Here is a 23,359-nt window from a genome sequence, read left to right as displayed (position 1 = left end):
AAAGATGGAAAAGTTCGGGTCACTACAGGAGCTATCATCACCAGTTGAGCTTGAGTTCACTATCGGGTCGGGATAGTAGTTGGAAGACAAAGAGCTTTGTGAGGCAGCCATCTTAAGTCATCACACAAAAACATACAAGTTAACATATAGAGGTTTCGATAAGCAAAATGACAACAAAAGACTAAAATACGTGAAAGACGAAAATGACTCCGTTATAGACCCGACTCACTAATGCATCCTAGAATCTGAGACACACTAATTGTGATGACCCGGGAATTTCCGACCAAATTTAAACTTTAATATTTATATGTTTCCGACACGATAAGCAAAGTCTGTAATATTGAGTCTCGAACAACTTTGGAACTATTTCATTATACCATTTGACTTTGACCAATCCCGAGGATTCACGAACAATTAATTGTAAATAGATATGTGTGTATGTATATATAAATAATAATTCAAAATAATATTTGAAGTATTATATGTTGTGGTTATTAAAGCTAAGTATATAAAATAAAATAAAAATATGATATTATGATAATTAATATTTAAAACATATCTAAGTACATAAATAAAGTATATTAAATATATATTTTCTGATTTTGAATTTATTTCGTAAAGGATGATAAAGCTCAATTGTTATTGAATGAATAGTAAATGAGTTAAAAATGAACTTATGTAATTTTAAAATAAACGGTGATCCGAAAATGAGTTCTATAAATTTTAGGCTTACTAAAAATATATTTAGGAGCTAATTAATAAATTTCAATCTTTTTATATTTTACCCAGAATTGAGAGGGACAGTTGGTGTAATTTTTATTTAATAAGTTAATAACCAATTTTATACCATAATGACAAAAAAATAAATAAAGATAATTTATGTAATTTTTTTGATAATTTTTCTAAAGACTTTTATCCACCAATGATTAACAACGGACTACGAAATACTATTCTTATTAAAATCGTCGATAGAGTAATCCAAGATTTATGGCTGCTAAATTCATGATTCACATATTTGTTATTATTTTTATATATTATTAATATTATTATATTATATATTTCTTTTCTCATTGGATTCAATATCTGTAAATGGAATAGATGAGTAATAATTGATTACTGTGTTTGTATGCTCATATATGTATCGAATCTATCTATCTATCTGTCATCTGTCATTGATATATTTTATATACGCCCATGTTTCATAATACACCATATCACCCTATTTTCTTTTATATGTCTTCTCTTCTTTCTCTGTTAAAATCATTACCATCAAAATCAAAGATCACACACCACCTTTAGCCCCAACACATACTTTCTCTCCTTCTTATTCTCGAACAACCACCACCGTCGTAGCTCCACCATAAACAACTAGTAAACTTTATGCTCGCTGCTAATAGAGTATGTGTTCTATAATTATTTTTCTCTCTCATCTCGTTAAACTGCAAATACTACAACACCATCGGTCATCACCATTTTCAACGATCACCACATCATCACCAAACCAAACCCACTAGTTGATTAAGGCTACTGCGTAACCATGACCTGCTACTACTGTTGATTGTATTCGATTCAGAGAAAACTGTTGCAGCTGCCATTTTCCTGTTTCTGTTTAGTAACCACTTTTCAAATTACCACCTTACTACAACCATCATAATCCGCCACCTTCTTCAATCAGATAACTGCTGCTACATGTACGATTAATCACTATCTATTTTTGTTTTTATATTTTCATGTTCGACTTCAGTTAAAAAAAAACCAAAACCAATTGAGTTTTTGTTGCTACTGCATTACTCCATTTGTTTACTTCTCGATCAGACCAAACCCACAACCATTAAAACACCATTAACCCACTATCTTCTTATTCCTATCCAAAAGCAATCCCCACAAAGACCCACTATTGCTACTCCTTATTCGCTAGCTGTTTAGGACTGTTTGTAGACAAACTACAAATCTTGACCCTACATATTGTTTTGCTTTCGATTTAGTTGTCAAACTCCACCTAAAAACTGGGCCCATTCTTTTTACCAATTTTGGTTTCAATAACTCTAAGTAGTGGAATCCATAAAGCTACAAAAACTAGTGTCATCTTTTCCTTCTACTTTATGTCATGAGGAGTCAAAAAGGGACCTCCTAAAGTGACGTTCCAATAAATTTCTTTTAGGTAAATTTATGATAATGATCTTATGGGTAATGAATACAATATTAATGATGAAAGACATAATATACGGGACTGTGATGGCAAGAGTGAAACCATTTAATGTTAATGATAATAATTAGCTAAGTATGATGATGCTTGATGATGAAGAAGAATGAATGGTGATGTCACATAAAGTAGCGAATTTGATGATGTTAGATTAGGTTAGATGATGTTAGATAATGGATGAGGTGATGATATAATAAGTTTTCGCTGTACTACTTTCTGTTTTAATTCCTGTGGTGGACCGAAGCAAACACCATTTGATATTGTTTATTATGTGCTGTGATGAAAAAGATGGTACGCAAAGATGTATACATGCCTAGTATATTTCTCATTTGGGCCAACTTTGGATTCGGATTGTTATAGGACTTGTTAATTATTTTTCATGGGCTTAGATAATTGATAGGCTCCTTTTTAAATCAATCCAAAATGAATGAGTCACGATAGAGACAGTTTATGGAGCCTAAAAAGCATACTAAATTCTTTAAATGTAACACACGCATGCTATTGGGATTAGAATAAAGGAAGGCTGAAGTTTTTTCTTCATGTTGGGCCGACTTTTATTTTTTATTTTGGGCCAGGAACTAGTTTATACAAGTTGGATCGAGAAGTGGGTGAGTATTGGGCCGAATATTCAGTGGGCCGAGAATATAGACATGATAATGTTAATGATTATTGATTATGGAAGATCATAATGATATAGGGATGATCGATGAGATTATGATGAAAATGATGACGTTTATGATGTGATGATGATGAATGATATGACTGATGATGATACAAAACAGAAAACCAATTTAAAAGATATTAAATCTTAATAATAATAGAAAAACTGATATGGAGTAATGGTTAAGGATGTTTTCGGGTTAGCGGGACGTCGCGGGTTTAAACCCGGACTTGGGCATTTTTTTAGGGACTACTTCTTTGAGGTAGTTTACTATTTACTCCTTATTGTTATTATTATTATTATTATTGTTATTATCATTAAAAATTAACATTAACAATTTAATTAAAATTATAACTATCGTTATTATTATCATTATTACTCTCGTTATTATTATTTTCATTAACATGTTTTTTATATATAATTTAATTTACATTATTTTTATTATCACTATTATTATCATTAGTATAATTATTATTACAGTATTATTATTATTATTATTATTACTACAAATATAATAACATTATTATATGAATATTACATATAGCAAATTACTAATTTTTAATATCAACTACAAATATATATATATATATATATATATATATATATATATATATATATATATATATATATATATATATATATATATATATATATATATATATATATATATATATTTATATATTGTAATATAACTATATGTAAGAATATTGATTATTTACAAAATAACTATAAAAAATAAAAATAAAAAAATAAATGAAGATATAAAATATAAATAAAGTATATATTTATATAACTACAACACTTAATATATAAATACTATGTAGGAGGAATTATGTGATTATATGTGTTAATATATATATTTGATATAGGTTCGTGAATCCGAAGCCAACCCTGCTTTGTTCAGTTGTTAAATATTGTCATATGTATTTTTACTACAAAATACAGTATGGTGAGTTTCATTTGCCCCTTTTACTCTTTATATTTTTGGGCTGAGAATACATGCAAATGCTTTATTAACTGTTTTACAATATTTATATGTGTGAGTTTCATTATTCCCTTTTAAGTGCTTTTGCAATATATATTTTTAGGACTGAGAATACATGCGCTGCTTTTATAAATGCTTTACGAAATAGACACAAGAAATCAAAACTACATTCTATGGTTGGATTATCTAATCGAATATGCCCTTTTTATATAGTCTGGTAATCTAAGAATTAGGGAACAGACACCCTAATTGACGCGAACTCTAAAGATAGATCTATCGGGCCCAACAAGCCCCATCCAAAGTACCGGATGCTTTAGTACTTCAAAATTTATATCATGTCCAAAGGAGGATCCCGGAATGATGGGGATATTCTTATATACAAATTGTGAATGTCAGTTACCAGGTGTTCAATCCATATGAATGATATTTTTGTCTCTATGCATGGGACGTATGTTTATGATAAATGGAAATATGAAATCTTGTGGTCTATTAAAATGATGAAATGATTAGTTATGATAAACTAATGAACTCACCAACCTTTTGGTTGACACTGTAAAGCATGTTTATTCTCAGGTATGAAAGAAATCTTCCGCTGTGCATTTGCTCATTTTAGAGACATTACTTGGAGTCATTCATGATATATTTCCAAAAGACGTTGCATTCGAGTCGTCGATGTCATCAATATTATTATCAAGTCATTTATAGTTTAGATATATTATGAAATGGTATGTATGCCGTCAACTTCCAATGTATTAAAAGTTTGTCTTTTCAAAAACGAATGCAATGTTTGTAAAATGTATCATATAGAGGTCAAGTACCTCGCTATGTAATCAACTGTTGTGAATCGTTTATAATCGATATGGACTTCGTCCGGATGGATTAGGACGGGTCCTTTTAGTTGGTATCAGAGCGGTGGTCTTAGCTAACCATGTCTTGCATTAGTGTGTCTAACTGATAGTTGTTTAGATGCATTAGTGAGTCTGGACTTCGACCATGTCTTCATGTCAAAAGTTTTGCTTATCATTTCGTGTCGAAACATTTTCTGCTTATCCTCCTTAGGAAATTACCTGCTTATCATTATTAGTCTTGACACATCTTACTGCATTGATTGCATAAATAGTGTATAGACAAAATTCATATCTTAGCGTATCTGCTACTTCATATCTTAGCGTATCTGCTACTTCATACCTTAGCGTATCTGTTACTGTAACTTTGCCTGACAACTTTCGTAGATTCCTCCGTAACTTATGGGATTTTAGTATTATATATGCATATGTAAATTATGTATTGCAGGGTACTAATCTACATCATATAATCTATTTCTTATCAAAAATCCTTCATCTGATCGTACGAGATGAATACTGCAACCAGTTCGAGTCCCTCAGATTACAATAGCTATTCTGGTAGTTATTCCGACATAGATGTTCACCTAAGCTCCGAAAACAGCGTCATCAGCATGAATCAACCAATCAGCCATTATCAATTCCTCTGATGGATTCGTAGTCGACTTAATTAATGGAAACGCGCAGAAGGGAATCCCTCCCACCAACCGAATTCACCTCTTGACAATGAACCTGAAGCGGTTACCGGTGAACCTGTTCGAACCACCATTTTCAGTCCCATTTCCAGGGTAACTCAACAAGATTATATTCTATCCACAATTCTGAACCTTATTCATCCGCTCGTTCTGACCGACAATCATCCTGGAGTAATAAGTCAATGAACTTCGCGCTCGAATAATCAATTCGGAGAATATGGTGCAAAATGTACCAGCTTCAACAACATCACCGGCACCAACAGTACAATCAATAACAGCACCAGTACCATCAACAATCCATGCTCCAATATTATCATCTGTACTTTGAGTATGATCTTCGTTCGACATGTCAAATATGTAATCTCTAAAGTTTTAAAGATTGTTTATTCTAGTTCCAACCGAAAAGCAAATGAGTTTAATATTATATTAACTCATTAAATCCATGATTATATCTGAAGAAAATATATATGTAAGTATATCTTCATAAAGATTGTAATTAAAAATTCTTTCGTACAAACTGTTAATGGTGAAAATATTTTAACGGGTAGGTAATACCCGAGGAATACTTAGATTTCACATTAATAAGTTACATTGTACGTTCTTCGAATTTGTTTCAACAGTCATATACTATCCTACTTACATCCACCGATATACAAATCCGTTCACCACAGAATAACCATATTCATCCAATTACATATTTGGATTTTGACCTATCAGAATCCAACAAGTGGCATAATGAAGAAATAATGGACACAATAAAAATTGATTAGAAACAGATTAATTAACAATATGAAATTCTATTAAGAATCCACGCTAACAAAATCCTAGCTAACTGTTCCTAGCTAACTGTTAATTCCGTATTACCATTTAATTATCGCAATTTATTTATCGCAGTTTATTTATCGCAATTTACATTCTCGCAATTTTATTTATCGTCATTTAATTTCTGTTATTTACTTTACGCACTTTATTTATCGTCATTTAATTTCTGTTATTTATTTTACGCACTTTAAATATCGGGACACGTATACAAGGTTTTGACATATCATATCGACGCATCTATATATATTATTTGGAATCACCATAGACAATCTATATGCAGTAATGATCGAGTTCTCTATACAGGGTTGAGGTTGATTCTACAATAATATATATAGTTTGAGTTGTGATCGAGTCTGAGACAAATACGGCTCACGATATGTATTAATTAATTCGAATATTATATATTAAATTATATATGAATTATTGGACTGTCAACTGTGGACTATCAACTGTGGACTGCCAACATTGTACAATTAAAATGAATTAAAATATTGACTATAACATATGAAACTAAACAATTCTTCAAGTTTGCCACTTGATTTCATCTCAAATTTCATCGTATCTTGACGATTATAATCTGCGTTCAAACCATTCATGATTCTTGAAAACATCTCAATCGAGAGGATGAATCAACCGCACTTCAGCTACGGAAGGAAAGATTAGTGCATATAGTTATGCACCTGAAAACACTCAGAACCAGAGTAAATGTTTAACGCGTAGCTGTGCTAATTTCCTTTAGCGTTATTTTTACCGAAAATAACTTTTCAATCCCTTTTCAAATTAGTCAATTTTGTCACAGCTCCAACAAGTCAACTTCAACTTTTCGTTCGAAACAACCTTATTATAACCTTGATATGTATACGTGCTCCTTTATTTGTTACCGGGGAACCTTTCACATTTTACCATATTACCAACAGATGTACCAGCAACCTCGTTGCTTCTTGGTTTAAATCTCTCTGATAAATCATTATATTTATTCATTGAAACCCTATCATATACCCATCCGCATCTTGTAACGAATACTGCCATACCAATTACCGGGAATCAGCTATCAGTACTTTGAAAACTCACAGCATATCTACATCAACAGTTATATGTATCCATATAACATTTATCTCTTAGAATTATGATCTTTCATTCTGAAAAGCACTCGGTCACAAATCAATACTCTGAATGTTGAAAAAGTTGAATGAAGCAGCAGAAACCATAGACAACCGTAAACGACCATAATCATCGAAAGTTTGACGATAAAGAATAGTATATTGGCAAGGCTCAGAAAAGTTGGAACTGGAAACCGGATTGAGCAAACCATGAAGGAGACTCTGAACAAATTACAAGGACTAAACTTGTACATAAAGAATCTTGATGATTCTGTTTCTGATGAAATCTTTAGCGAAAACCTTACTCCTTAACCACTCTAAATCATCATGAATGAATTTCTTCATCACAATTTGATTCTGAAATCCTAAGATATCATCGTACCTTTCTTTATTAATATACTCAATATTTCTGAAGATATCTTCATAAATATTCTCGTCCGATATTAATTATCCCTCCGCGCTATCCATATTATATCATAAAAGGAAACCGTTTTAGTTTCTATATTCTGCGAACCTTCGAATTTAAAATAGGAATGTTTTTGAAATAGTGTTGGGAACTGATGCATGAGTTAGTATAATATAATGACACTTGATCAACGTGATTATATTACAGTAAGTCATGCTGAGTTCTAATGGGACATGATGGTTCACAGTAGATCATACCACCATCTTGTGTCATGTTACATAACTCTTTCATTCTAATTAACTTCAGAACATATCAAGAAAGTATATTCTTGATAGCTCTATTCTCAATGATTCTGGTAATTTGACGAATCAAATCGTGCTATTACGTTCCTTCTTGATTATAACATTAAATTCATTCGTGAAAGGATCCGAAACTAATCATCCGGACGTTGTCCATATTGATTACAAACGAATTACAATAGTTGATAACATTGCGAGGTACTTGCCCTCTATATGATACATCTTACAAACGTTGCATTTATTCTTAAAAGACAATCTATAGTTACATCCATAATTGACATATTCGCCTGACATTTCATAATATTCAAATGACCTAAACCGCCATTTACTTAATAATAGTCTCTATGAACTTCAATGACTCGAATGCAACGCCTTATGATATAAGTCCTTAATGGCCTCAAGTAGTATCCTTAGTACGAGATAATGCACAGCGGAAGACTTAATTCATACCTGAGAATAACATGCTTTAAAATGTCAACATAAAGTTGGTGAGATATAGGTTTAATGTCGACAGCGATATAAATATAGACCACAAGATTTCATATATAAACATTTTAATAAAAATATTCTAAGTGGTTGAGCACTTGGTAACCATACTTAACAATTAATCACGTCGCATATTCCCTTTAATATGAAATCTTACTACACTGTACCAAGTGTAGTCACGAAACGAAGTACTGTGCAACCGTTGAATACTGGTCGTCCAGTCCGGTTGGGGTTGTCAGGCCCGATAGATCTATCAACAGGATTCGCGTTTACAATACCGCTGTAAATATTAGTTACCAAGCTACAGGGAAGTATGCCAGTGGTACAACTCAACGTAGAATATATTTTTCAGTTACTTGTGTCCATAACATAAAACATAAAATACATGTATTCTCATCCCGAAATATTTAGAGTTTAAAAGTGGGACTATATACTCACTTTCGTCTTGAAGATATATATAATTTGACTTGGTCTCCGGTTGATATCACGAACCTATCCATATATAATATATCAATACCTTTTCTTTTTAAACAAACGTCACATATATATACTTGTTATACTTTTAATACTTTGAATAATTCCTTAGTCCGTAGTTAGCAGCTCGTTGTTAGTAATTCAATTTTAATGGTTCATTTTTAGATGTTTAATATACCCGCAATGAAATAAATAAAACCCCCAACAAAATAAATAAAACCCCATCGTATATGTATTGGTCGAGATTAATCTTGACCCACGGTACCGGTGTTGTCAAATGACGTGTTGCGTACATAAAGTACCGGTGTTGTCAAATGACGTGTTGCGTACAAACATGGGATCTTATGATTAATCTTCCCGTGTTGTTTACGGGTGATCCTGAACCATATAAAATTGAATTATAAGTACATATATATAAAATATCATGTTATCTTAGAAATATGTGATTTATTTAATTTTTCCCAATTAATCCCGAAGTTAAACAAGTCTAGGATAACCAATTTTGTTTCGGTCATAGTTTCTTCGTTACAAATCCGTTTTCGTTGATTCAACTTGCCATCTCCTTGGATCGAGTCCCTCTTTAAGACTATGAACTGAAAATACCTTGGTTTGTATTCAAAATCACACGGCATAGGTGAAACTTTAGTGAAACTTATGAAGTTAAACATTTTTGTTACAAAAAAATAACACTTAATGACCATTTTTCTAAAAATACTTATACTTTGAATTAAATCATGAAATTTCTATGTGTTAACATATTTATAGTAAAAATCATTTTTCCAGAACATAAACCTCCAATTCAAAGTTTAAGATAGTTTTTAATTATCCAACCCAAAACAGTCCCCGGTTACACTCCGACGTCGTAAAAACAGTTTTTAAGATATTCTTTGAAAAACCAAGTTATACCTTGTTAAGTTAGCATATATTTAAGTTATATTACAGGTCTTGAAGTATTTTAAAAGTTAAGTTTGAAGGATCTATTTAGTTTGCAAACAAGTTTGAAAACTTTCAAACTATGTTCTTGTTGTTAAAATTGTATACCACAAAATATGATAGCTATATATATATGAATCGAATAAGGTTATGAATATAGATACTACCTCAAGTTCCTTGGACAAGGTTGCTGTAAAAGAGGAGTAAAAAGCTAGAACCAAAAGGGTGATGGAATTGGATGAAAGATTGGAAGTAAGTTTGTGTTCTTGGAAGGATTTCTTGAAGTGTTTTTGTATGGTTTTCTTATGGTGTTTAAGTAAGGTTTTTGAAGCTAAATGATGGGGAAAATGCTTGGAGATGATCAAGTATGAAGTTAAGAGTATTTTGAGAGAGAAATGGAAGTGTAAGTATAAGAAAATGGGGTGAAGAAATGGTGTGCATTCATAAAAACGTTTTTAGGTTATAAAGGAAAAAAAAAATACCTAACTTTGTTTTCTTGCTAAATAATTCATGCTACTTGACAAATGGTTGGTTCCACATGTTTCTTAATCATTTAAGGCTGCTAAGGAGCAGATTTTTATTGGTATATACCAATAGTAAATACATCTAGAAGCTGCGTATGATACGGGTACATATACCCTAGGTATACGTATAGAAATCTTTGAGAAAACGGAACGAGGATTCAAATATAGCTATCTTTTGTAAATATACTTATATTGTTTTATGTATTTAAGTCTTTAAAAGTGATTAAATACATTACTTATACGATATATGTATAAACATTATAGGTCATAAGTATTTAAGTCAAATAACGTTACGTATGGTTATCGTTTTGAAAACTTAAGTTAGTAGTTTCAAAATATACTTATAACTTATTGTTATTAATACAAAATGAGATATTAAAACATTCTTAGATCATGTTAAATATGTATATATACATATATATACACAAACGTATAATTATCATATATTGTATAGTTTGTGATATCATCGGTCAAACTAGACGGTCAAACGTTGTGTAAAACTCTTTTCGAAAACATAAGTCTCAACAATTTGGATTGCTTATCATGTTGGTAAGGTTTAATTTATGTAAATATTAATCTTATAAGTATAGAACGATCGAAAAAGTGCGGGTCAACTTTAGGGTTTTTGCTTATCGTGTCGGAACCATATAGAGATTAGAGTTTAAATTTGGTCGGAAATTTCCGGGTCGTTACAGTACCCACCCGTTAAAGAAATTTCGTCCTCGAAATTTGGTAGAGGTTGTCATAAATAACAATAGGAATGTTTTCATGACGAATATGAGGTAATAATAAAATTTTATCATTATTGAAAGATTTAGATAAAACGATTCGGTTATGTGAGACGCATGAGCGAAGCTATCACAAAAGAGTGAAATGAGTAAATATAGAATTGTTGTAACCGATGACGTGATTATGATCGATTTCCGGGATTTAAGGGTTTTAAAGAAAATCTTATGTAATAAGATTTAGTTTTGCGGCGATCAGGATCTTCTTTGATTTAACGCGGCAATCTGTTTTGATTTCTTTGTCGAATATTTCACTATAAATTTACCTCCTTCCCTTTCTTTCTTCCCACATCTTCTATTCTTTCTCTTTAGTTCCTACTTTAAGACATTCGCTAATATGCTCCATCCCATTCTAATCCTTGTTATATTTCTAACTTTCATATCTTTCATTCTTCTTTTTCATCTATCACCAGAAGAATCTATTCTCTTTTATCCTTTCCTTGGAATTATAATGTTTTTAATTCTCCCGTGCCTTTACGTTGCAATACGTATTGATATGCACGGTTTGTAGTTTCAGGGTTGTTGTTAGGTTTTATACCTTCCTTTATATTTCGATGTTCCTACTCCCGTCCCTTAAAATCATTGTCATCCACAGTTAATGCTCTCTCTTATTTGCTGTGGTTTATGTTCCTATTTCTATTCTGAGGTTTTGTCCCTTCGTTTCTTCTTCCTGTCCTCGAGCCAAGCGAACAATGGTCCGAAATTCGTAGGTAGGAAATTTGGAATGAACCTAGCTATTGGTTTTAGAATGAAATTGTAATGGCACGATCTTGATTCGTTAAATTACTCGAATATTCCGGAAAAATAGAACTATCAAGGTGATACGTTCTAATATGTTTGGAGACTTGATAGAATGTAAGAGCCGTGTAACATGGCACATGATGACGGTACTGTGAATCATCACATTCCATTAGAAACTTAACATGACTTACTGTAATATAATGAAGTTGATCAAGTTTCATTATATTATACTAATTCATGCATCAGTTCCCAACACTACTTCAAATCATTTATATTTTAATCTCGGAGGTTTCAGAATTTAGAAATTAACACAGTTTCTTTTATATTGTAACGCAGATGTTACGGAGAGATAAATGATCGCAGATAGGAATAGTTGTAAAAATATCTCCAGAAATATGAAAAATATGTATAACGAATGATATGAAGATATCTTATAATATCTAAGATAAGATGATGATGAAAAATATCATCCGGGCAAGGTTTTGAATAAAGAGTAGGGTTCTTACTGACGGTTTCAGCAGGTACGGAATCGTTTGTATTCTTTGAGTGCAGGTTCAGTCCCTGTGATTTATCCACAGCCTCTTTCATACTTTGCTTCATCCGTTTTCTAGTTCCAAACTTTTTTTTTTTTCAGCTTTACCACCTTACTATTCTTTGTCATCAAACTTTTGACCGTTAAAGTCGTTTACAGTTTTTGCTGCTTCGTTAGCATTTCAAGAACTATTTCATAGTCCCGGGTGTTTTTCAGAAACTTCACGTTCAGATTATGAAATTCTTAGGGATAGACATTATAGATATGATGGAAGAAGTTCCGCGAGATTTTCAAAATACTGATTGTTGATTTCGCCAAAAGGATAACGATCTGCTGGTGCACCTGTTGATGTTGTCGAGGGATATAAAAGGTTTTCCGGTAATGACGGCGAAAGGACAAGGTATAAATATCATGATTATAATAGAAATAATCTCACTGAAAAGTCGAAGTGGAGCTGTGACAAAATTAGCTTCTTGAAAAGGAATTGTAGGGTTGTTCTTGCTAATAAATGGCAAAGAATTCAATACGTTATGTGTTAAATTATGAATTTGGGTTCGAGAGTTCTTCAGGTGTATAACTGTATGTATAAATCTTCATTCCGTAGGCAAGGTGCGGCGGGTTCAACTTCTCGGTCGAGGTGTTTTCAGGAATCATGAAAGGATTTGAATGCGAATTGTAATCGTCAAGTTACGAATGAGGTTTAAGATAAAATCAAGTGGCAAGCTTGAAGAATTGTTTAGCTTCATATGTTACAATCAACATTTTAATTCATTTTAATTGTCCAGAGTTAGCCGGAACAGTTAGCGTGGAATCCTTAATAGATTTTTAATTAGTTAAATCGTGTGTTTCTAACAATTTTTTTTTTATTTTGTCCAATGTTTTCTTCTTTATGCCACTTGTTGGATTCTGGTAGGTCAAAATCCGAATATGAAATTTGATTGAAAATGGTTATTCTGGGGTGAGCGGATACGAATATCGGTGGTTGTAAGTAAGATAATAGATAACCGTTGAATCAGATTCAAGAATGTACAATATAACTTATTAATGTGAATTCTAAATATTCCTCGGGTACTACCCACCCGTTAAAATATTTTCATCATTAATAGTTTGTACGAAGGAATTTTTAATTACTATCTTTATGAAAATATACTTGCATATATATTTTCTTCAGAGATAATCATAGATTTAATGAGTCAGTAAGATATTAAACTCATTTGATTTATCGTTAATTCTAGGTTACATAATCTCTAAGACTTTAGAAATTACATAATCGTCATACGATACGTAAAGCGAAGATAATCGATGTAGAACGATATATAGAACGAAGATCATACTCGAAGTACAGATATTGAGTCGTGTGATGTTGATATTCGAGATACAGATTGTGATGTTGAGATTTAAGGCGCGGTTGTGATTGGGGTGATAAAGGTACCGTCGGTGTTGACGATGGTAGTACGGATTATGCTGCTGGTGCTGCTGTTGGTGTTTGTAACCTTCACACCATATTCTCCAAAACCACTACCCGAGCACGGAGTTCGTTGACTTCTTCTATTATACCGGGATGATTGACGGTTGGAACGAGCGAATGAACAAGATTTGAAATATGGGATAGTATGTAATCATGACGAGATACTCTAGAAATGAGCGAGAAAATGGTGTTTCGAATAGGTTCGCCGGTAAGTGCTTCAGGTTCATCGTTAAGAGGACAATTTGGTGGATGGAATGGATCACCTTCTTCTTGCCTCCAGAAATTTAGTATATTACGAACCCATCCCCAATTCATCCAGAATAGATGATGGGAAATTGGTTGATCCATTCCGGTAATGCTGTTCTCGGAGCTCGAATGGAAATCCATATCGGCGAAGCTATCGAAGTCGGAGGAATTTGAGCTGGATGAAGAATCCATCTTGTATGGTCGGAGAAATGAATTTTTGGTTTGGAATAGATTATAGGAGTTGGGTTTGGTACTCTTCAATACATAATTTACATATGTATATATAATATCAAAATCCCATGAATTACGGAGAATCTTTGAAATACGTCAGGCAATGTCTATAGTAACAGATACGCTAGGATATGAATTTTGTCTATACACTATCGATGCACTAAATGCAGTAAGACGTGTCTAGACTTAAGAATGATAAGCAGGCAGTTCCCTAAGAATGATAAGCAGATGATTTCCGACTAGGATTGATAAGCAAAACTTTTGACAGGCAGACACGGTCAAAGTCCAGACTCACTTAATGTATCCTAACAACTACTAGTTAGACACACTAATGCCAGGCCTGGTTCGCTAAGACCAACGCTCTGATACCAACTGAAAGGATCCGAAACTAATCATCCGGACGTTGTCCATATTGATTACAAACGAATTACAATAGTTGATAACATTGCGAGGTACTTGCCCTCTATATGATACATCTTACAAACGTTGCATTTATTCTTAAAAGACAATCTATAGTTACATCCATAATTGACATATTCGCCTGACATTTCATAATATTCAAATGACCTAAACCGCCATTTACTTAATAATAGTCTCTATGAACTTCAATGACTCGAATGCAACGCCTTATGATATAAGTCCTTAATGGCCTCAAGTAGTATCCTTAGTACGAGATAATGCACAGCGGAAGACTTAATTCATACCTGAGAATAACATGCTTTAAAATGTCAACATAAAGTTGGTGAGATATAGGTTTAATGTCGACAGCGATATAAATATAGACCACAAGATTTCATATATAAACATTTTAATAAAAATATTCTAAGTGGTTGAGCACTTGGTAACCATACTTAACAATTAATCACGTCGCATATTCCCTTTAATATGAAATCTTACTACACTGTACCAAGTGTAGTCACGAAACGAAGTACTGTGCAACCGTTGAATACTGGTCGTCCAGTCCGGTTGGGGTTGTCAGGCCCGATAGATCTATCAACAGGATTCGCGTTTACAATACTGCTGTAAATATTAGTTACCAAGCTACAGGGAAGTATGCCAGTGGTACAACTCAACGTAGAATATATTTTTCAGTTACTTGTGTCCATAACATAAAACATAAAATACATGTATTCTCATCCCGAAATATTTAGAGTTTAAAAGTGGGACTATATACTCACTTTCGTCTTGAAGATATATATAATTTGACTTGGTCTCCGGTTGATATCACGAACCTATCCATATATAATATATCAATACCTTTTCTTTTTAAACAAACGTCACATATATATACTTGTTATACTTTTAATACTTTGAATAATTCCTTAGTCCGTAGTTAGCAGCTCGTTGTTAGTAATTCAATTTTAATGGTTCATTTTTAGATGTTTAATATACCCGCAATGAAATAAATAAAACCCCCAACGAAATAAATAAAACCCCATCGTATATGTATTGGTCGAGATTAATCTTGACCCACGGTACCGGTGTTGTCAAATGACGTGTTGCGTACATAAAGTACCGGTGTTGTCAAATGACGTGTTGCGTACAAACATGGGATCTTATGATTAATCTTCTCGTGTTGTTTACGGGTGATCCTGAACCATATAAAATTGAATTATAAGTACATATATATAAAATATCATGTTATCTTAGAAATATGTGATTTATTTAATTTTTCCCAATTAATCCCGAAGTTAAACAAGTCTAGGATAACCAATTTTGTTTCGGTCATAGTTTCTTCGTTACAAATCCGTTTTCGTTGATTCAACTTGCCATCTCCTTGGATCGAGTCCCTCTTTAAGACTATGAACTGAAAATACCTTGGTTTGTATTCAAAATCACACGGCATAGGTGAAACTTTAGTGAAACTTATGAAGTTAAACATTTTTGTTACAAAAAAATAACACTTAATGACCATTTTTCTAAAAATACTTATACTTTGAATTAAATCATGAAATTTCTATGTGTTAACATATTTATAGTAAAAATCATTTTTCCAGAACATAAACCTCCAATTCAAAGTTTAAGATAGTTTTTAATTATCCAACCCAAAACAGTCCCCGGTTACACTCCGACGTCGTAAAAACAGTTTTTAAGATATTCTTTGAAAAACCAAGTTATACCTTGTTAAGTTAGCATATATTTAAGTTATATTACAGGTCTTGAAGTATTTTAAAAGTTAAGTTTGAAGGATCTATTTAGTTTGCAAACAAGTTTGAAAACTTTCAAACTATGTTCTTGTTGTTAAAATTGTATACCACAAAATATGATAGCTATATATATATGAATCGAATAAGGTTATGAACATAGATACTACCTCAAGTTCCTTGGACAAGGTTGCTGTAAAAGAGGAGTAAAAAGCTAGAACCAAAAGGGTGATGGAATTGGATGAAAGATTGGAAGTAAGTTTGTGTTCTTGGAAGGATTTCTTGAAGTGTTTTTGTATGGTTTTCTTATGGTGTTTAAGTAAGGTTTTTGAAGCTAAATGATGGGGAAAATGCTTGGAGATGATCAAGTATGAAGTTAAGAGTATTTTGAGAGAGAAATGGAAGTGTAAGTATAAGAAAATGGGGTGAAGAAATGGTGTGCATGCATAAAAACGTTTTTAGGTTATAAAGGAAAAAAAAAATACCTAACTTTGTTTTCTTGCTAAATAATTCATGCTACTTGACAAATGGTTGGTTCCACATGTTTCTTAATCATTTAAGGCTGCTAAGGAGCAGATTTTTATTGGTATATACCAATAGTAAATACATCTAGAAGCTGCGTATGATACGGGTACATATACCCTAGGTATACGTATAGAAATCTTTGAGAAAACGGAACGAGGATTCAAATATAGCTATCTTTTGTAAATATACTTATATTGTTTTATGTATTTAAGTCTTTAAAAGTGATTAAATACATTACTTATACGATATATGTATAAACATTATAGGTCATAAGTATTTAAGTCAAATAACGTTACGTATGGTTATCGTTTTGAAAACTTAAGTTAGTAGTTTCAAAATATACTTATAACTTATTGTTATTAATACAAAATGAGATATTAAAACATTCTTAGATCATGTTAAATATGTATATATACATATATATACACAAACGTATAATTATCATATATTGTATAGTTTGTGATATCATCGGTCAAACTAGACGGTCAAACGTTGTGTAAAACTCTTTTCGAAAACATAAGTCTCAACAATTTGGATTGCTTATCATGTTGGTAAGGTTTAATTTATGTAAATATTAATCTTATAAGTATAGAACGATCGAAAAAGTGCGGGTCAACTTTAGGGTTTTTGCTTATCGTGTCGGAACCATATAGAGATTAGAGTTTAAATTTGGTCGGAAATTTCCGGGTCGTTACAATTCGAAACTCCGTACTTACAAATTCCAGACCATTACTCGTTTTACTAGAGATCGAGAGGAGATTAAAAAGAGGAAGAGCTCCGAAACATAAAGGAAGATATAAAACTCGACAACAACACTGAAATTACAATAATTAAAAATTAAAACATCACGACAATTAAAAATTAAAAGATTACAATCAAATTACTCGTCGTCGTCAATTGTCATCTGCAAAGTAGCGTTCACCAGTCATTTCACCATCCGTGAGGTACTCTGGAGACATCGGTATTTCTCTTGATGCCTCAACCGCTACTTCAGCTGATTCATCGAGGTAACGATAACCCAGCGTCTCTTCATCTTCAAGAACCGCATACAAAGAAATGCGTTTACCGCGATCTTCAATGGTATCTTTTATAAAGTACCATTGATCATCGGTACACAGAAAACTTGCCCTACAATCCGCATCATAATCGTCTCTATAAAAGAACACAGACGTGAATTCACACGGAACTTTTTCCTTCAGAAAGGATAGCAAATCTTGTAAACCAACATCACAAATGTCGATATCTTCAAACGAAATACTGTCGCCCCACTCATATTCCTTCATTTGATTACAGAAATCACCTCCGTAATGAACATCGAATGAAACAATCATTGGGGGAAGTGTTAACATTTTACAGTTTGGGAGTGTTTGATCTTGATCTTGAGAAAGATGGAAATATAAAGAAATATATGTTTGAGTGTATAAAATGAACTATATGGTTGGTGTTTATATAGTGTAAAAGTGACCGTTGGGATAGCCGTTGGAAATTTTTTTTATTATTTTACTAACGGCTAAAAATTTGGACAAGTTTTTGGGCGAAGGTGGACGATGCCCGTTGGGACCTCTCTCATGATAGTTTCATTCGTGCTCTTCGAATAATCGAATTATTTTATCTGTATTATTCAATAATGATAAAACTCTATTTATCACCTCATATTCGTTCAGGAAAACATATTTATTGTTAGCCATGACTACCTCACTCAAATTTCGGGACGAAATTTCTTTAACGGGTAGGTACTGTGATGACCCGGGAATTTCCGACCAAATTTAAACTTTAATATTTATATATTTCCGACACGATAAGCAAAGTCTGTAATATTGAGTCTCGAACAACTTTGGAACTATTTCATTATACCATTTGACTTTGACCAATCCCGAGGATTCACGAACAATTAATTGTAAATAGATATGTGTGTATGTATATATAAATAATAATTCAAAATAATATTTGAAGTATTATATGTTGTGGTTATTAAAGCTAAGTATATAAAATAAAATAAAAATATGATATTATGATAATTAATATTTAAAACATATCTAAGTACATAAATAAAGTATATTAAATATATATTTTCTGATTTTGAATTTATTTCGTAAAGGATGATAACGCTCAATTGTTATTGAATGAATAGTAAATGAGTTAAAAATGAACTTATGTAATTTTAAAATAAACGGTGATCCGAAAATGAGTTCTATAAATTTTAGGCTTACTAAAAATATATTTAGGAGCTAATTAATAAATTTCAATCTTTTTATATTTTACCCAGAATCGAGAGGGACAGTTGGTGTAATTTTTATTTAATAAGTTAATAACCAATTTTATACCATAATGACAAAAAAATAAATAAAGATAATTTATGTAATTTTTTTTTATAATTTTTCTAAAGACTTTTATCCACCAATGATTAACAACGGACTACGAAATACTATTCTTATTAAAATCGTCGATAGAGTAATCCAAGATTTATGGCTGCTAAATTCATGATTCACATATTTGTTATTATTTTTATATATTATTAATATTATTATATTATATATTTCTTTTCTCATTGGATTCAATATCTGTAAATGGAATAGATGAGTAATAATTGATTACTGTGTTTGTATGCTCATATGTGACGCCCCGTACAAAATCATCGTGTACGGTACATCAACAACAGGATCATTACAAGGTCAAACACTATATGCTGTTTGAAAACCAGTTTTGCATTCATGAACATATAACGTTTTACAAAAGATGAATAGGAAACATTAACATGAGTACATGATACTAAGGTCATTACAAAGCTATTGTTTTGAAAATAACATAAGTTGGGAATGCAGAGTAAAAGTTTCATGCTTGAGACATCTCTAAGTAATGCAGCGGAAGTCTAACACAGCAAGTCTGTAACAGCAAGTCTATACACCGAGACTAGAACAACAAGGCTAACAGCAGAAGCAACAACGTCTAAACACCTGAGAAATACATGCTTAAAAAGTCAACACGAATGTTGGTGAGCTATAGTTTGTTTGTATTCAGTAATGTAATGTAGGCCACGAGATTTCAGTGCTTCAAACAAGCGTTTCAAATCAGTAATTCAAATCAATATGATAAAGTATATGTATAACCGTGGGCACTCGATAACTAACTTAACGTTTATACCCCCTAAAAGTACACTTGGCAAGTGCGTATGTCTACGAAGTATTAAACACTCGTTAAATGCTAGCGCGACTAGCCCGAGTGGGGATGTCAAACCCTATGGATCCATATCTAAGATTCGCGTTCACCGGTTCAAAAACCAATGACTAAATGTTACCGAGCTAAAGGGAATGTTTCTGCCGTTGTATAACCCACACATATATAAGTTTAAGTACTCGTGCCTAGTATGTAAAACATAAAATCCGCATGTATTCTCAGTTCCCAAAATAAGTTAAAGTAAAAAGGGAATGCTATAACTCACAGTGATAAAAGCGGTAAAGTCGGTAATGAAAGTACGCAAGTAGTAAGTCGGTCCGAAAGGTCGTCAACAAGCAATACTAGAAAGGGAAGAAAGAAAGAACAAGTGTGTGTGAAAACCAAATGAGCAAGTGATTTGAATGAGAGGTAAATGGCTAGTATTTATAAGCAAGGAATTTGACAAGGATTGATGACATGGACAAGGGCTAGTATTTATAAGCAAGGAATTTGACAAGGATTGATGACATGGACAAGGGCTAGTATTTATAAGCAAGGAATTTGACAAGGATTGATGACATGGACAAGGGCTAATTAATTGGGTCACTAGCTAGAGTAGGGTGGGCTTGAGCCCAACAAGGTAGAAAGTCCAACAAGACTAACTATTGTGCATAATTAAATTACTACGCGTAATTAAGCATCCAAAAACCCAGGTAATTATTATTATAAAATAATAATTAATATTTCGCAGTCATAATATTCCGATTACGACAAAAGTTAAACGTGCGCGCAGTTCGCGGTTTATTCGAAACGTCAAATAACACTAACGGTTATAAAGGCTTCCAAAGATCAATTTATGTATCCTACGTACTCTAAGGCACGTTTTAACATATAAATGGAAGTAAACCACGTAAATCAAGTTTCCAGAGTATAAAGTAACACAGTACGCACAAATACGCAGTTTCGCAAAAATACAAGGCACAAAAGCAAGTCAAAAAAGCCGGGTCGTTACATTACCCACCTGTTAATGGAAATTTCGTCCCGAAATTTGAGGAGTGACAAAAAAAAATGGTACCGTATTTAAATAAGAAGTAGCGTATCAAAGTTCCGAAAGATTCGTGGGCTAAAAAGTGAGCTATTTACCTTGAAAGGTACTCTGGCGTATAAAAGTAAGAATAGGTATATGCTATTAATTAAGTCTCTTAGGAGATCAGCAAATTGATTTCATTTCTGGTTAACAAGAGTATGTTGTCTGAATATATCCACAAAAGAAAAGATGATGTTTTTAGCCTTACAGGCATCTTTAGTAAGCTGGATGCATGAAATACATCATGAATGTTACTAAACTCATCTAAAACATTGAGCGCTTATGTCGCAATACAAAGCTGACAGGTAGGATGGAAAACATGGTGATCATAACCATGCGATTTGATGTCTGGATAGTGTTAGCCACGGATTTTACTAACCCCTTGATTTCGAAAAGAGACCATAGGCATAAAGAACTCAATATTTAAGAACGTTTCATTTAACTATATGAATTGAAACTTTTGCTGAAAGTGAATAATCAGACTTATATGCAATGCAAGCCATAATTATCTATAGTGCCTTCAGGACGGTCTGAACGAACAATGAAGGATATCACCCAGTTTACCATACTGCAGGTGAACTTATCCTTAGATGGAATGAAAGAACAGTTCCATAATGTAACTTTATCCTTTCAGTTACATGTTGAAGTTAGGGTTAACATTAACTAGAACAACATATAGTTGCAACCAACGAAGAAAGGAATGTGTAGAGTAACCATATCCGTATTACAGATGTTTTAAGCAGTCCCTTCCAAGAGGATAACAAGATTCATAGATTCCTAAAGCATGTTACTTTACATTTCCGAAAGAGAATCGCACGAAAGGTGTGATCTTTGAACCAGGGTGAACTCTTCGAGCGGTTTGTTCTGAATTTATCCTTATACTTAAGGAGATGCGCGGACAAGAAGATACGTGGACCCTTGGTCGTAAAGAACGATTTACTCTAAGTGAAAAGAATCTCAAAACGATTCCTTGTACCTCAACCTACTAATTCATAGAGATGATTTTTACGAGGATGTTGCGATTAGCCGTGAAATATTGAGAATAGAAACCCACCTAGTGCCCTTCCTACAATGGGGTGACCATTGAGTGTACCTCAGAAAACTGATTTATCGGCCCGCGATTTTGTCATGTTTAACCTTAAAAGGAACATTTTACGAGTACAAAGACTTCCTAACAAATTTTTTTTTTATAAATCTGCCACCCAAAGTAGCTCAAGCGTTTTTAACAAGGATTTTAGTAGTAAGCTTCATCCCTAACGGAGGGAGAGAAGAAGTGTGATCCCTACATGGTGTAGTCTAATACGGAAACCTTTAATAAAATCAACCGAGGAAGTTTTGAAAAACCTTTAAACGTTTGATGCGACAACATAAATGGAACGAAGTTCTTGGTAAATTTAGAAGTATGTATAACGAGTACCATTTGCACAAAATTATTTGACTTAAAACAACTCAATAAAGGAGCGATTTTTAATCATCTTGAAGGTATAACTTAGTATGTACTAACCCAAAATAAGTAAGGGTAAATTTATACATATATGATTTTATAAATCGCGTAAGTGATAGAAAAGTTTTTAGTACTTTCATTTGTCCATAAATCTCGTGAGTACCGCACAAATAAGCAACGTGTAAATCAACGTGTAAAAATTTTGATAAACATAGTTTTTCGTATTTCAGAGGTTACGAGTTGAAAAAGGTCGAGTGAAAAATATTTGAATCATCGGTTGACATGTTACTAGGTAATGAAAACTAATGAATTAAATGTAGTTTTGATGATTATCCGAACTTAAGTCTTTGGCCCAAAAATGTTTACGTCCGAAGCCGTTGCTAAAAAGTGAGGTATGAAGGATAGAGCATGAGGATGAGAAGTTAATCGCTTCTTGACTTTGCAGAATGCCACACAGGTTATGGCTAATATTAAAGTCGGAATACTAATGATGTTAATATCGCTAGATGAGAATTTCCTTGGAATAGGTCAGGACTTTGAGTTATGTAAGATAGAGCATCGCTCCGACAGATG

The sequence above is a fragment of the Rutidosis leptorrhynchoides genome, chromosome 10, assembly GCF_046630445.1.
Source record: "Rutidosis leptorrhynchoides isolate AG116_Rl617_1_P2 chromosome 10, CSIRO_AGI_Rlap_v1, whole genome shotgun sequence".
Classification (NCBI taxonomy): Eukaryota; Viridiplantae; Streptophyta; class Magnoliopsida; order Asterales; family Asteraceae; genus Rutidosis; species Rutidosis leptorrhynchoides.
Note: the sequence above shows the minus strand (reverse complement) of the source record.